This window comes from Podarcis gaigeae (assembly GCF_964106915.1).
Source record: "Podarcis gaigeae genome assembly, chromosome: 3".
Lineage (NCBI taxonomy): Eukaryota > Metazoa > Chordata > Lepidosauria > Squamata > Lacertidae > Podarcis > Podarcis gaigeae.
In genome coordinates, this window is record NC_139680.1 from 6176295 (window position 1) to 6189701 (window position 13407).

Genomic DNA, 13407 nt, shown 5'->3' on the forward strand with positions numbered 1-13407 from the left:
ATTCATTTTTGTTTTTATTTAAACGGTACTCAACCCACAATTATACATTGGTTATATTTCACAGTCAAATAAAATGGAAAAATATATATGTGGAAAATCTCGCCCTACCTACAATAAACCTATCAACAAGAGTTTCCCTATTTCACACTTCACATGTTAGAAACATTTCATATTGGCATGCAGCTTATTCATATCATTAGTATCCAACACCCTTTCTTCAATACCTCACTGTTTTACACAATCTAATACTCTAGTTTCCATCTTCAGTCGACCTTCCCTCAATTTTCAAAGCAAGCAGCTCGTTTTTAGCTGCATTAACCTTAGTACCTTACATTTTTGCACTTCTGTTTAGCTCCTCCACTGATTCCTTTGCTGATTCCTCTTATGTTAAGAAATATAACCAGATTTTCAGCATACCAGTTTATACGCCTTCAATATGTATGTCATCTCATTTCATCTTCTGGTAAGGTATTCTGGTGCTTGTAGCTCAACAGTAAAGCTCCCGCTTTTTGCCCCCAAGGCCCCCAAGTATAAATTTTGCATTTCCAGTTAAAAAAGTCTTCCAAAAGACTCTTGCCATAGACATTGGGGAGTGTCAGAGTATGGACTAAGATGTACAAATGACTGAGTTTGAGGCAGAAACTGTTGGACATCAGTTCATTTCATTTCACTTTTAATTTCACCTTTCTATATCACTATACAGTGGTACCTCAGGTTAAGTACTTAATTTGTTCTGGAGGTCCGTTCTTAACCTGAAACTGTTCTTAATCTGAAGCACCACTTTAGCTAATGGGGCCTCCTGCTGCCGCCGCGCCACCAGAGCACGATTTCTGTTCTCATCCTGAAGCAAAGTTATTAACCTGAAGCACTATTTCTGGGTTAGCGGAGTCTGTAACCTGAAGTGTATGTAACCTGAGGTACCACTGTACACAAGGCAGTTTACAAGCGGGGGGCGGGGTGAAAGAGTCAATGAAATATACAACAAAGGTCACACACATAAAAATTTGATCCATAAAAAGAATCCTAGAGACATATCAATAAAATAGTATAACATGGGAGACATCAACTCCCATCAGTCCCGCTTAGTATGGCCAGTGGTCAAGAACGATGGGAGTTGTAGTCTAGCATCACTGGGAGACCACAGGTTAGCCATCCCTGCAGTAAATATATCATTCCTACAGTGAACTTCACACAGTGTTCAAAAAATATTAATATCCTTCACGCACAGTTTATGGCCTGGTCTTTAGTAGGGTCTTCTTCCACAATCAATAAGGTCAATAGACCAGGTGTGGGGAACCTTTGGACCTCCAACCGGCGTACAGCTTCCGGGTCATGTGGCCAGCATGACTAAGCCGCTTCTGGCAAACCAGAGCAGCGCACGGAAACGGTGTTTACCTTCCCACCAGAGCGGTACCTATTTATCTACTTGCACTTTGATGTGCTTTTGAACTGCTAGGTTGGCAGGAGCAAGGTCACGGGGATTCGAACTGCCGACCTGATCGGCAAGTCCTAGGCTCTGTGGTTTAACCCACAGCGCCACCTGCGTCTCCTTTGAAGCAGCATAGTACGTTGCTGATGATTGGTGAGCTCACGGTGTTTTCCTGCTGCACACAAGAAAGGGAACACCTTGCTCAACATGCAGCACAGAAGTCAAAATGTGTACAGTGGTACCTCAGTTTACGAACTTAATCCGTTCCGGAAGTCTGTTCTGAAAACAAAGTGTTCTTAAACCAAGGTGTGCTTTCCCACAGAAAGTAATGGAAAAGGGATTAATCCGTTCCAGACGATGAAAAACAACCCCCAAAACAGCAACTTAACATGAATTTTACCATCTAACAAGACTATTAATCCATAAAATGAAGGCAATAATCTATGTACTGTACTACAAAATAAATAAGACAGTATTGTAGATGATAAAAATTAAAATTATTATTTTTTCTTATGTGCACTGATTATAGTAATTATTTGGATGGGGGGCTTTTATCCACTTCTGCAGTCACACAGTCAACCAGTAGCTGAACTGGGTTCCACACAGTCACAAAAACAAAGTAACAAGCTACAGTCACAAAAACGAAGAACAAGTCACAGTCACAAAAATGAAAAAGCCACACAAAAACACAATTATTATTTTTTGAGCAAAAACAAAAGCTCCAAATGTCCCCTCTGTGTTGCATGGGTGCTTGGGACTCAACAGCCGCCAGACTCAACAGGAAGCCTCTGATTAGCAGCGGGAGACTCAATTTACAAATGGAACACGCTCAACAGGAAGCGGAACATGTTCTGCTTCCAAGGCAAAGTTCACAAACCAAAATGCCTACTTCCGGGTTTGCAGCGTTCTTATTCCAAGTTCAGAAACTAAGCTGTTCTCAAAGCAAGGAACCACTGTATGTGACCCATTTACCACACTTTTGATGGGAAGGGAATGGGACTCTTTCCCCACCCCTAGATTAAAATAGCTCATCCGGCGCTCATCTCGCTTTATTGGCTGTGGGAGCCAGCATACAGCTTCCGGGTCATGTGGCCAGCATGACTAAGCAACTTCTGGCGAACCAGAGCAGCACACGGAAACGCCGTTTACCTTCCCACCGGAGCGGTAGCTATTTATCTACTTGCACTTTGATGTGCTTTCAAACTGCTAGGTTGGCAGAAGCAGGGACCGAACAACAGGAACTCACCCCGTCGTGGGGATTCAAACCGCCGACCTTCTGATCAGTAAGCCCTAGGCTCTGTGGTTTAACCCACAGCGCCACCCATGTCCCTAATAACTTCCTAATAACTTGTACATATTTTAAATCTGTTTACGTTTACCATCTCCAGTGCTAAGTCAGAAGCATGGGGCATCTCTGTTTGTAGACTGTTTTTATCTCTTTCCCTAGTGGTTGTTTTCATAAGTCATTTTATTGCCCGCTTATATAAAGTGCCTTCCCCTAAGGCATGCTGTAAACAGAATCCCATGCAGGGTAATAAGTCATGATTGCTATGTATTTTAAGTGCGCAGCATGCATACCTATTATCCTATAATACTTAATGGGCAATTCTGCAAAACCTCGCATGAATGTACAGCGGTGCCAACTGCGAGTAGCTGCATGGAATTCGGTGGCAGTGACTGCCAGGCATAAACAGCTTAGCCAGCACATGTGTCTTCAGGATATGAGAAGTCATCATTACTTTTCCGATTTGAGATCCTGTATTATTTCCTTAATATGTTCAGTGGATCCCTGGTATAGTTCCATCACGAAAGCCCTGTTTTGGAAGGCATTGCTCCGTATTTCTCTTCTGTCCCAAACCTCATGGCTGACTTTGTACGTTTCCGAGCACAGTTCAAAGTGTTGGTGCTGACCTTTAAAGCCCTAAACAGCTTCGGTCCTGTATACCTGAAGGAATGTCTCCACCCCCATAGTTCTGCCCGGACACTGCGGTCCAGCGCCGAGGGCCTTCTGGCGGGTTCCCTCGCTGCGAGAAGCCAAGTTACAGGGAACCAGGCAGAGGGCCTTCTCAGTAGTGGCTCCCGCCCTGTGGAACGCCCTCCCACCTGATGTCAAAGAGAAAAACAACTACCAGATTTTTAGAAGACATCTGAAGGCAGCCCTGTTTAGGGGAGCTTTTAATGTTTAACAGACTATTGTGTTTTAATATTTTGTTGGAAGCCGCCCAGAGTGGCTGGGAAAACCCAGCCAGATGGGCTGGGTATAAATAATATATTATTATTATTATTATTATTATTATTATTATTATTATTATTATTCAGGCAATTAAAATGACGGTCATTGAAATGAGCTGGGCTTGCTGTTAAGAGTGCAAAGTGATGGTGATTGTGCTCTGACACTCCCCAGCCTTTGGTAACCTAGTGCTTTCCAATTACAGTATTTTTTGCACCATAACACTCACTTTTTTCCGCCTAGAAAGTAAGGGGAAATGTCTGTGCGTGTTATGGAGGGAATGCCTACAGGTGGCATGCCTACAGATTTTCCTCCTCTAAAAACTACGTGCGTGTTATGGTCGGGGTGCGTGTTATAGAGCGAAAAATACGGTATTTTGTTTTGCAATTTGCATCAGCACCAGCCAGGACAGCCATGCTGTCCTGGGGCTGATGAGAGTTGTAAGCCAAAGCAAACAGAGCTGCAAGAATGAGTCCAGTTGCCACTGGAACCTTAACAATGTGGTCCCTGGGTTGCTGGAAAGGTCAGGAAGTCGATTTATCCTGTTATGTACTGAAGTTCTCACCCTGGGCCAGCAGGGGGATACTGTAGATAGTTTTCACTCAGGTCCACATATGCAAATAAGGGATTGAAAGTGATGTTCAGTGATTGGATAGTTACAGAAAGTGGTTACTGTTGTGTTGTAGTGGAGCTCTATATAAGGCTGGCTGAACCCTTCAGCTCAGTTCTGTTCTGGCCTGTGAATAAACAAGAGCTGTTTGAAGAATTGCTGTGTCGTCTGATATGTTCGCCCACAACTTAACACATCCTACTCCCCCCCCCCCCCGATTTACTGTTGTGCTTCATCCCACACCCTTTCTGATGAAACAAACACCCCTACCTAGTTCTACCTAGAAAGGCTCCCATTTCAGAAGCTATAATTGCCAGTGAGGCTTGAGTAGCCCCAAAAGGGGGGGGGGGGAGAGGGAAGGGAATATACCTGAATATAGCAGTAGCAACACGTGACTCCAGCTCTTACTGGTGTGCCCAGGTCTTTGTCTCTCCTCACAAGATGTCTAGAAAATCTGGTTGGCTTTTTAAGCTTTGAAAAGGATGGGGGGGGGGGGAGAGAGAGCAACCCTGCCCAGACTGTGTCCACAATGTGCATCATTAGTCTTACAAGAAGATTCTGCGAGGAAGTGTGCGTTGATCTGCATTTATGATATGATTTATTTCTGTAGACCATGGCGTAACTCTCATATGATTTGAGATCCTTCATGATGAGCTTTGGTGACCCTGGAACCAGCCAGATTCCAGCCCCTTGCTGAAAGGCATTCGGGAATATCCTGTGTTCTGACCAGAAGATTAACACAAGTACATGGTACTCAAGTTCTAAGCGAGATCCATCCCCACAATGGTAAGGTGATTTGAAGGCAGATCGCAGACAGAGATGCCTAGGTTCAGATAATTGCTCATTATCAAAGCCTTTCACCCTTTTTTTAAGCAAACAAGATTGCCAGTTTTAGCCAGTTTTCACTAAGGTGGGCAAGGTGAGGATTAGGCAGGAAATTCCAGAACTACGGGGGTTATAGAAACCCCTTGGCAAAAAGGCATTTAAAAAACCCATTGGGTAGGCAAACTAAGGCCCGGGGGCCGAATCCAGCCCAATTGCCTTCTAAAGCCAGCCTACAGACAGTCCGGGAATCAGCGTGTTTTTACATGAGTAGAATGTGTCCTTTTATTTAAAATGCATATCTGGGTTACGGTATTTGTGGGGCCTGCCTGGTGTTTTTACATGAGTACAGTCATACCTCGGGTTACATAGGCTTCAGATTGTGAGATTTCTGGTTGCGCACTGTGCCGAACCCAGAAGTACCAGAACGGGTTACTTCTGTGTTTCGGTGTTTGCGCATGCGCAGAAGCGCCGAATTGTGACCTCCGCGTGCGCAGACATGGCGCTGCGGGTTGCGAACACTGCGGGTTGTGAGTGTGCTTCCCGCACAGATCATGTTCGCAACCCGAGCGTCCACTGTAGAATGTGTGCTTTTATTTAAAATGCATCTCTGGGTATTTTTGTGGGGCATAGGAATTCGTTCACCCCCCCCCCCAATATAGTTGTCCCCCCCAGGTCTGAGGGACAGTGGACCGGCCCCCTGCTGGAAAAGTTTGCTGACCCCTGCATTAGATTCAAAGGTTAGTTGGCTCTTCTCACTCCAACAGGACAGCGCTTAACCCAGCACTCCCCAGGGCTCAGCATCCTTCTGCTTCACTTAAAGAACAGATGTATTTTCCTTCTCGCCCTTTTCTCCACTTCTAGTTTATGCCCCGGTTTCTGTAGGCCTTTTAAAATATTTACTCTTTAATCAAGGGAGTGGGTGTGTTGTAAACTTTGCTATCTAAAACAGTATTTTATGTTATGTACTGAAGTTCTCACCCTGGGCCAGCAGGGGGATATTGTAGATGGTTATGCAAATGAAGGATCGAAAGTTTTAGAAAGTTGCTACAGTAACGTTGTACTGGAGCTCTATATAAGCAGGCTGACTGAGCTCCTCAGTTCAGTTCTGTTCTGGCCTCTGAATAAACAAGAGCTGTTTCGAGAATCGCTGTGTCATCTGATATGTTCACCCACAACTTAACATTTTATATATTTATATATATATATATCACTTTGTATTTTATATATGTTATATAATAAACCAAGCTTTATTTATTTCTTTGTGGGAGAGCTTATTGTGGGCCTAAGGTTAAGGGTTGACACACATCCATAACAAGTACATGTCATAACTCCGACAAAAGATCCTAAACCTCTCAACAGTGTGTATATGAACATACATGAGTGCTGGCTTTGTACGTGTGAGTCCAGGTACACACTCTTAACCATTCCACTCCACCAGGAAAACATTTTCTAGCCCTTATGCAAGTTTAGCAGCATGAGAATAAGCCAGCTACAAAGCATCGACAGAGAGAAACAAAATATAATTGTGGCCAAAGTTTTTTTTTTTTTAAAAAATTGACTTACAGTGCAATAAATGCATAACTGTTTGTTGCACTCATCCAGCCCAGTATTGACAAGAACAACAGCAGTTGTGTCAAGAAACATGATAATATCACCAAGGCAACTATCTGTAAACAAAAATAAACGTCCATAAAAATGGCAAAAGTAGTTTCTTTCCCAAATAGGTTTTACCTTAAACAAGAGCAAACGCAGTAATAAAGAGTTCACTTGTGATATACCAGTGGTTCAGTGGCTCGGACGTCGTTTAAGTAATCCGACGTTTTGTCGCTAAAGAGCTTAGTCATCAAGCTTTGTAGTCAGTGCTGGATTTACATATAAGCTAAAAAAACTATAGCTTAGGGCCCCACTCTCTTGGGGGCCCCAAAAAAATTTAAAGGGGAAAAAAACCACTGGATGTACATTTCCAAAATATAAGATAAAAAACAAATAAAATAAAACCTACATACAGTAACAGTGGCAAATGGCTATTAGATCCATAAATTACCATGCAGTGGTACCTTGGGTTAAGAACTTAATTCGTTCTGGAGGTCTGTTCTTAACCTGAAACTATTCTTAACCTGAGGTACCGCTTTAGCTAATGGGGCCTCCCGCTCCCACTGCGCTGCCGCCACACAATTTCTGTTCTCATCCTGAAGCAAAGTTAACCCGAGGTCCTATTTCTGGGTTAGTGGAGTCTGTAACCTGAAGCGTCTGTAACCCGAAGTACCACTGTATAGCATATATTCAAGACAAAAAACAGCGACAATTTGTCGTTGACAAATGACAGCTGGACATATAAAGGGCCCCATTACTTTCAGTGGGACACGGGTGGCGCTGTGGGTTAAACCACAGAGCCTAGGGCTTGCCGATCAGAAGGACGGCGGTTCGAATCCCCACGACGGGGTGAGCTCCCGTTGCTCGGTCCCTGCTCCTGCCAACCTAGCAGTTCGAAAGCACGTCAAAGTGCAAGTAGATAAATAGGTACTGCTCCAGCGGGAAGGTAAACAGTGTTTCCGTGCGCTGCTCTGGTTTCGCCAGAAGCGGCTTAGTCATGCTGGCCACATGGCTCCCTTGGCCAATAAAGCGAGATGAGCACTGCAACCCCAGAGTCGGTCACAACTGGACCTAATGGTCAGGGGTCCCCTTACTTTTACCTTCAGTAGCTTAGGGCCTCATCAAACCTAAATCCAGCCCTGTTTGTAGTAACTAATACTGTATACAAGAGAAGACAGTATGTAAACGACTTAAAGCAGGGCTATGTCTGTCCCCATTTGCATGTTTCCATCTGGACGAAGGAGGACAATGTCCTTCAGTTGATGTCTCCTATCAGCTGGGAATGATGAGATTTGTTTGTTTGTTTCTCAGTTGCCTTGATATCACACCTTTTCTCCCAAGGAGCTCAAGCTGGCATACATGGTCCTCTCCCGTCTCAGCTCTCTGAGGTAAGATAGACTGAGAGTGAGCGAAGGACCCAAGGTCACCTTATGAGCTGAGTCAACCCAGTCAGGTGGGTGGCATATGATCAAGTGGCCGAGCGGGGATTTGAACCCTGCTCTCCCAGGTCCTAGTCCATAACATCTGGAGGCACCAGGATGCTTCTCTCTTGCCATAGGATCAGGTTTGTGGCAAATAGAGCACTGCAGGGAAAGACTCTGAGATGATGACTGATTCTCCATTTTGTAAATCTCTTGACATTTTTGTGTTTTAAGGAGAAACAGTCAACTGTTAAAAGCAACAGCACTAAAAGTAAGGTAAAGGGGTAAAGGGACCCCTGACTGTTAGGCCCAGTCGTGGCCAACTCTGGGGTTGCGGCGCTCATCTCGCTTTATTGGCCGAGGGAGTCGGCGTACAGCTTCCGGGTCATGTGGCCAGCAGGACTAAGCCAATTCTGGCGAACCAGCGCAGTGCACGAAAACACTGTTTACCTTCCCGCCGGAGCGGTACCTATTTTATCTACAGTGGTACCTCGGGTTACATACACTTCAGGTTACATACGCTTCAGGTTACAGACTCCGCTAACCCAGAAATAGTGCTTCAGGTTAAGAACTTTGCTTCAGGATGAGAACAGAAATCGTGCTCCGGCAGCGCGGCAGCAGCAGGAGGCCCCATTAGCTAAAGTGGTGCTTCAGGTTAAGAACAGTTTCAGGTTAAGTACGGACCTCCGGAATGAATTAAGTACTTAACCTGAGGTACCACTGTGCTTGCACTTTGACATGCTTTCAAACTGCTAGGTTGGCAGGAGCTGGGACCAAGCAATGGGAGCTCACGCCGTCGCAGGGATTTGAACTGCCGACCTTCTGATCGGCAAGTCCTAGGCAAGAGAGTGTGTTGTGAGGGATCCAACTCTTAATCTAATATATTTCGACATAACAACTTTAAGGGATGAAATCTTCCACAGAGGTGGGTGGGAGCAATGTGGGGAGTAGGAGAAATTGTTCACTGATCTCTGACGGTGCAATCCCATGAGTGCTTAGTCAGAAGTACATTTCACTGATTTCCATGGGGTTTGTTCCCCAGAAACTTTGAATAGCACTGAAGCTGTGATGCTATTCTGAGTGTCACAAGATCACGTCCTTAGGAGTATTGCTAACAGGATGTAATAAAGTGAAGCACACCGCTTTATCTCTAATTATTGATTTGTACCGGATCAGCCATTGCTGCATTACTTCAAGGGAGCCGGTTCTGCTTAGTCATGTTTGGCATGATACACGAGTTCCTCTCCTTCTAGAGGAAAGTTTATGCTGCAACTATATAGTGTTCACAGCTTTTTCAATGCAGTGTATTGCAGTTAGTGAAAACGCGACAAGTTTTTAAAACAGATTTTGCTTGATCCAATAGTCAACATAGGTTAAATGCAGGCACTCCCATGATCACCAGATAAGGTAATTTGCCAAGAGCTGTCATGACATCCAATTTGAGATAATTTATAAGAGACAATGGAAAGTGTGCAGTTGATAATGTAACCCAGGGAACGAATTGGGGTGACAGGAAGTCGTAGTGGAATCAGTGATGTATGGACTTAATTTTTTTCTTTTTCTTTTTGTAATTTGTATTGATCTTGGATTGTTTTTGTTGATTGCTTTTTGCAAAATTAATAAAGCTTTTTTTATATATTAAAAAGATTTGTCATGACATCTGTAGTAGGTCACCATTGTTTGGGTTGAGAGCCAGTGTGGTGTAGTGGTTAAGAACGGTAGACTTGTAATCTGGTGAACTGGGTTCGCTTCACCACTCCTCCACATGCAGCTGCTGGGTGACCTTGGGCTAGTCACACTTCTCTCTGAAGTCTCTCAGCCCCACCCACTTCACAGGGTGTCTGTTGTGGGGGAGGAAGGGAAAGGAGATTGTGAGCCGCTTTGAGACTCCTTAAAGGTAAAGGGATCCCTGACCATTAGGTCTAGTCGCGGACGACTCTGGGGTTGCAGTGCTCATCTCGGTTTATTGGCCGATGGAGCCTGCGTACAGCTTCCGGGTCATGTGGCCAGCATGACTAAGCCGCTTCTGGCAAACCAGAGCAGTGCATGGAAACGCCGTTTACCTTCCCGCTGGAGCACTTCCTATTTATCTACTTGTACTTTGTGCTTTTGGACTGCTAGGTTGGCGGGAGCAGGGACCGAACAACGGGAGCTCACCCCTTCTTGGGGATTTGAACCACTGACCTTCTGATCAGCAAGCCCTAGGCTCTGTGCTTTAACCCACAGCGCCACCTGCGTCCTTAGGGTAGTGATAAAGTGGGATATCAAATCCAAACTCTTCTCTTCTTGGTGCGAGAAGGATTTTTCTTGTAAAACATACCGTATTTCACTGCATAATCGTTGTCACCGCGTAATCGTCACACCCTGTTTTTTAACTCCCAAAATTGGACGATGACCTTTCATGGTGTAATCATTGCATGGTAACTTCTGAGGCTCCACTGGGCCTTTCTTCCTCCAGCCACCGCTGTCCCTGCTCCCCTTGTTCCTCGCTGTCTCAGCCATGAGCTCCCAGCCCACCTTGACTGCTTCCCTAGGCTTGGCCGACTCCCAGAAAACAGCCAGGAACTGGCTGAGAGCAGAACTAGGGCAACAAACGCTCACGTCCCGGGACATGCCAGCCAAGAAGAGGAAGCAATGGGCAAGGGACCACCTCCACCACCCATCTGCAACCCCTTCCTCTGCCCCTACCCACAGCAGGACCATTGGGCACCTCTGGAGGAGGACGCAGAGGGCCTCCAGAGGGCACATGGCCCAGGGCGGTGGCTTTGGCGGGATGGGAGGCTGAGCTGCTTGCACGGCCCCCCAAAACTTCTTGGAAAGCCAGAGTTCTGGCATGGCACAGGCTTCAAATAATGGTCAAAACCCCCTTTTTTTGTAAGAGAAAATGGGAGGGTAGGACCCAAAACCAATGGCTTCAAGTTACATGAAAGAAGATTCTGACTAAACATCAGGAAGAACTTTCTGACTGTAAGAGCTGTTTGACAGTGGAATGGACATTTGAAGGCAGCTGTGTTTAGGGAAGCTTTTAATGTTTAATAGACTACTGTATTTTAATATTTTGTTGGAAGCCACCCAGAATGGCTGGCAAAACCCAGCCAGATGGGTGGGCATAAATTTATTATTATTATTATTATTATTATTATTATTATTACATTCACCTGAAACTGCTGGGAGCTGTCATTAGGAGATTTGGAGCCAGGTGTTAGCAAAATACAGTTGACACTGTGCTCTGTCTTCAGTCTGAATCAGGAAAGGTGGTTGAGGTGCTAGATTGGAGTTGAAAAAGGCCTGGATATGGCCCCATAAATTGAAGCTGAATCCTGAAAAGAAGAGATGTTATTTGTTCTGAGTTCCTGGGTCCAGAGGGTGAGGAGGCAGCCTGTTGTGCATGGAGCTGCACTCCCTCAAAAAGTGCAGGCCTGTAGCCTTCCACTGCAATGGTTGTCAATTTGTTTCTGGGAGCAATTCAAAGTGCTCATTAAGGTTTAAAGCCTTAAACTACTTGGGCCCCCAAAATCGGGGTGGAGGAATCCTCCTTTCCTGTAGAGATTCTCAGGTATTAATACCTGCACATTTCACCTGTAGTTTGCAGGGGGGCATTCTCTGTGGCAGCCCCTCAGTTTTCGCATTCCCTCTGGGACATTCATTGTGTAGTTTTCATCACATGCTGAAGACACACTTTTTTCTCTTGGCCTTTGACACCTGAAATGTCTCATTCAAACCCACCCTGCTCTCTTGATTGTAATATGTTGTAACTGCTTTTAATACTATATATTTAAATTGTTGCAAGCCTCACCAGGACTTCATGGTTAGGGTGGGGTAGCAAATCTAATTACTACACACACACACCACAAGATTTGTGTGTGTGAGAGAGACAGCTCTGTGAGGTGCATCACACTTTGTCAGATGCACCAAGTGTAATCTTCAGCTGACAGAGGTGTCTGTCTGTGTGCCATGTTGCTTTTCATTATAAACTGGGACCAGGAAGCTCACAGTGCAAGAGATAGCCCTGTCCCATTACCTTGCCGAATCAAGTCCACTGAAAAAGATAAAGGATGCAATCAGAGTGGGTGTGACTCTCTCCCAACCCATAATGAACTGGCAAAGCAATGATGAATAGGGAAGGATACTTACAGTATTTCTGTAGCGAGCTTTCCACTCCCAGTCTTGATTCAGTCCAAAGCTGATATTTTCCAATCTGCACATGGACTCCAACTCAGCAGCTTTTGTTTTGCTGAAGTATGGCAACTTTCAAGTCTTGCTTTATATTGTTGGTTTTTGTTAAACAATGGTACAGTAATCTCCCTTCCATCTCAGCCACAGCAACCACTCTGGAGAAAACATCTTAAAACTGAATCCTTGTGGATGTGAGCTTAATCTGAAATGTAAAAGGTTTTCCAAGTCTGTTTTGATGCATACAAGGCATGCACGTGTATTTGTCGATCACATGATGTGGTGCACATACACAGTTTGAATGGCATTGCCTATCAACTTTGGGGAGGCCCGGCCTGCTCAAATATTTTATTAGGGGGGCAAAGGGACCTCGGCTCCTATGGTGTGGAATGGCCTTTACTTGGTTGGGAGAAAACCTCATTTAGTTCAGTAGGGTTTAATTGCAAGTAAGCATGCATGGAACTGAATTAAATGCATACTATGAAAGACCAGTTATTGTGTTTCAGAATGCTGTTGGAGTCATGGTAAAGGCATTGTGTTGCTTTCACATGAATGTATCACTTGCTTTCTCTTTACATAAAGGTAAAGGACCCTGACAGTTAAGTCCAGTCGCGAACGACTCTGGGGTTGCGGTGCTCATCTTGCTTTACTGGCCGAGGGAGCCGACGTTTGTCCACAGACAGTTTTTCCGGGTCATGTGGCCAGCATGACTAAGCCACTTCTGGTGAAACCAGAGCAGTGCACAGAAACGCTGTTTATCTTTCCGCTGGAGTGGTACCTATTTATCTACTTGCACTTCATGCTTTCAAACTGCTAGGTTGGCAGGAGCAGGGACCGAGCAACGGGAGCTCAGCCCATCGTGGGGATTCGAACTGCCGACCTTCTGATCGGCAAGCCCTAGGCTCTGTGGTTTAGACCACAGTGCCACCCGCGTCCCTCTTGTTACACATGTGTGTATTAATCCTGGCTTTGCAATACCTTTTCTTTTGTAAATATCTTCATGAGAAGCTTGCCTGGTTGTCATAGCAATGGCTTCCAATGTTTGGAACCCTCCACTTTCCTTTCAGGTTTCTGCAGGCAGCAACCAGCCTCTTATTGTCATTAGCTAATCTCTTAGCAGCATTTA

The 13407-nt window shown here is 45.0% G+C and overlaps 1 protein-coding gene across 2 annotated transcripts in view; it reads left to right on the forward strand.

The window, feature by feature from the left end:
- SLC1A4 (solute carrier family 1 member 4) overlaps positions 1 to 13407 on the forward strand; it is a 308345-nt gene that overhangs the window by 259530 nt on the left and 35408 nt on the right. The window contains exon 10 of one of the 2 annotated variants that reach the window (XM_083730413.1): positions 704 to 898. The exons of the other annotated variant lie outside the window; for it this stretch is intronic. The gene's annotated coding sequence lies outside the window, so the exon portion shown is untranslated. Of the gene's footprint in view, positions 1 to 703; positions 899 to 13407 lie in introns of those variants that run through there. 2 annotated transcript variants of the gene reach the window in all.